The sequence below is a fragment of the Cucurbita moschata genome, unplaced genomic scaffold, assembly GCF_002738365.1.
Source record: "Cucurbita moschata cultivar Rifu unplaced genomic scaffold, Cmos_1.0 Cmo_Scf00009, whole genome shotgun sequence".
Taxonomy (NCBI): domain Eukaryota; kingdom Viridiplantae; phylum Streptophyta; class Magnoliopsida; order Cucurbitales; family Cucurbitaceae; genus Cucurbita; species Cucurbita moschata.
In genome coordinates, this window is record NW_019268525.1 from 1,477,958 (window position 1) to 1,481,374 (window position 3,417).

At 30.9% G+C, this 3,417-nt stretch overlaps 1 protein-coding gene across 1 annotated transcript in view; it reads left to right on the forward strand.

Moving 5' to 3' along the window:
* Positions 1-2,753: 2,753 nt before the first annotated feature.
* LOC111447423 (probable alpha,alpha-trehalose-phosphate synthase [UDP-forming] 9) overlaps positions 2,754-3,417 on the forward strand; it is a 6,210-nt gene continuing 5,546 nt past the window's right edge. The window contains exon 1 of the mRNA XM_023086589.1: positions 2,754-2,999. The gene's annotated coding sequence lies outside the window, so the exon portion shown is untranslated. The remainder of the gene's footprint in view (positions 3,000-3,417) is intronic.

Below are 3,417 nucleotides of genomic sequence, written 5' to 3' on the forward strand. Positions count from 1 at the left end.
CCCCCCCCCCCCCCCCATGATTTTTTAAAGAGATTTAAAAATGTAATTTTACAATTTTAAAAAATAGAAAATTATTACTTAGATTCTCGTAAAAATGAAATAAAATTGTTGCGTAAAGAAAAATAAAGATGTATATAATATCTATTTTGATAGGAGATATTTGGAAAATAAATAAATAAATAAAATAAACAGGACGAAGGGGAGAATCTGGATACCGAAGGCGTGAAAGATACGTTTGGAACATTCCACAGAGGCGTGGGGACCACAAGTAACCACAGTTTTATTTATTTATTTAATTTTATTATTTAAAATTAGAAATTAGAAATTAGAATAGTGAGTTGGTTTAAGTCCAACCCAACCGTCTCTCAGTATTCCCGTAAAACGCGGCAAATGGATAAACTCGACCACATTTTCATTTTTTCAAAAAAAAAAAAAAAGAAAAAGATAATAATAAAAGTGGGCCCCGCCACTACTTTCTCACGTGGACTACACGTGTTCACTTGTGGTCCATTTTACCCTAAACCCTTCGATGTGGACCCCCCTCCTCTCACTCCGTCCCTCCCGATTCATATCGTTTTTCCATTTCCATGGCGTGTTGTTATAGGGTAGGGCCCTAGGTGACTAGAGTGGGGGTAAGTGGGACCCGCTTGGTTAGGTCTACGAGGTATGTGGGGCCACATCCTCTAGGCATGTTACACGTGGCAAAAGTCTCCGTACAGGGTGTGTGGGACGAGGAAAATGGCAGCAGCCAAAAGCCAGCCAGGAGCCAGTAGGAAAAAAAAAAAAAAAAACGTAATTAAACTCCCCAGACACACAATTTTTATTATTATTTTAAATGAAAAAAAGAAAAAAAAGAAAAAAAAAAAGAAAAGAAAAAGCCTGTTAGGGCTTATCGAACGAAGGTGCCTATAATTTCCCTGCCCCGCTGATGTTATCCTTCTGTAGCTTCCTCAAACTTCGTAAGCATAAAAAGGCATTTACTTCCATTTATTTACCAAACTGCCACTCTCCATTTCTATCCCTATAATTTTATTAAACGCCCATCTCAAAACACAATATATTATAATTTCAACAATTTTCTTTATTTTAAATATAAATGTTATAAATTATTAACTTAAAACTATTTTATAAAAAAATAATTTATTTTGTTGCACAGAGCCTTGCATTTTCCAGTTGTCTTCGTAAATACCACAACTCATAGATGCCACTTCTAAATTCTTACCCTTCTTATCCTCATGTTATTTTACTCAATTACCCTCCTCTTTTCATTTCAATAATATCCCCAAATCTCATTGCTATCCAGCTATTATGACTAAGCTCGTATCATAGCTGCCTAGGTGGAAACTCGTAATCTCGAGAAACATCATAGATGTATAAGTGAAGAATATTATCTATTATTATTACGAACTATATTAGAGAAAAAAAATGTGAGTCTTAAAAATGTAGCCATAGTGATTTAATTATGGAACATTAAAAAGTAGGTTATGGTGTGGTTCACCATGCAGACGTGGCTAATATGGAACAAATGTCTGTAATCATTTCTACATTTCAATCTTTAAATTAATTATATTATTTTTAAAATTTACAAAAAAAAAAAGAGAGTAGATAATTAGTTAATTATAATGTCAATACCTTTACAATATAAATATATATTTAACTTTTTCTAAATGGGACAATGCCACGTATTCATGATTCCTTACCATCTAATATTTTATATATTTAATTTTTTTTTTATGGTATTACTTAAAAGCTTAAGTACATTATATTGTCTCATTTATTAGAATTTTCTTGATGTCCAATGGAATCGCTTCAAATAAAAGATTATTTATAACAATTATTATATTCATTTTATTTTTTCCAATCAATTATCTGTGACAAAAATTAAAATTTAATGATTTCGAATATTAGATTGAAAAAGATTAATATTTTGTTTTAAAAAATATAATTAATTTTTTTAAAAAGTTATTTTTATTATTAAAACTTATTTTTTTAAGAAAAAGTTTAACGGTATTATTACATTTTTAAAAGTTAAATAATATTTTTAAGATAAAAGTGAGATTTAAAGGTGTGTGAAATATTGATATAATAGTTATTATTATTTTTTTATTGGGGAAAGTAAAGCAGCTAAGTGGTGGCCTAACACAAGCTTATCAAGTTTGACCTAAATATCAGTTATTATTATATGGGTTTTTATTAAAACTAAAAATAATTAAAAAGGTTGTGGAAATATACTATTGGAAGATAATGTTTTTTTAAATAATAATTTAACACCTACGCGGCTCCCATTGGCCCCTACCACCAAAAAAAAAAATTAAAAATTAAAAATTAAAAATTAAAAAATTAAAAAAGAAAAAGAAATAGGAAGACCCGCCGCCCACTCACATTTCTCATTTTCCCATTTACTTTTTTATTTTTATTTTTAGCGTATATAGTTAAATAAAAGAAATTAAAATTAATTTTAAAAAAATAATAATATTGTGAATATTTTCAGGAAATTAATTATAATTTTGAGAGAGAAATGGAAATAATAAGTATTCATTAATGAGGGCAATAAAAAATGAGAATGCGTTTCATACCTTTTAAAGTTTGAAATTCTTTTTTTTTTTTTAATTAAAAAAAAGTGGATATTATCTTATGGAAAAGGAATAAGATAATAATGGAGAAAAAGGGTGGGGGAGGGGTAATAGGGTAATTTGGGGAGGAGAGTTGAAAATCTTCGCAATCCAATCCGATTGCTCCCACTCGGAAACCAAACCACGAGGAAAAGGAGAGATGGTCAAAAAAATAATAACAATTTCTCTTTCGGATAAACTGTATTTATACCATTTTCTTCTTCCTAAATCCGGCCTTTTCTTTTCATTTTCTTCTTCTTCTTCTCTCTTTTGATCCATCAACCACCGGCACGCTCACTGTTTCTTCCTTCAATTTTTTCGCTCCGGGACGTCTTTATCGCCGTCGTCGCTGTTGTTGTCTACCTTCTTCTGCCGATCGCTTCGACTGTGAGTTTTTTTGTCTCTGTTTTAGTCTTCCGATCTGTGGATGGATTTTGGTTAAGTCGGTGTTCCGACTCTGTTTTACACCTCTGGTTCTTCGGGAACGGAATTCGATTTATCTTTTTTGATGTTTTTATTTGTTTGTGTGTGGGAGTTTTTAATTGTTACTGCCAGATGGGGGCTTGTACTTTATTTGGCACGACGTTATTATTTTGGCGCAGTTCAGATGAGTTTTCTTTTATCTTTATTCATGGCTGCGACTTAAAAATAGGATACGTACAAATTTCATTACCTTTTACTTTTCGTTCTTTCCAAGTCATTCGTGGTTTCTCGGCAACAAACGGGAGTTGGAAGCGTTCAACGCGGTCGTTGAACTCTGATTCTTTTTTTTTTTTTTTTTTTTATTTTTAATTTTTAATTTTCT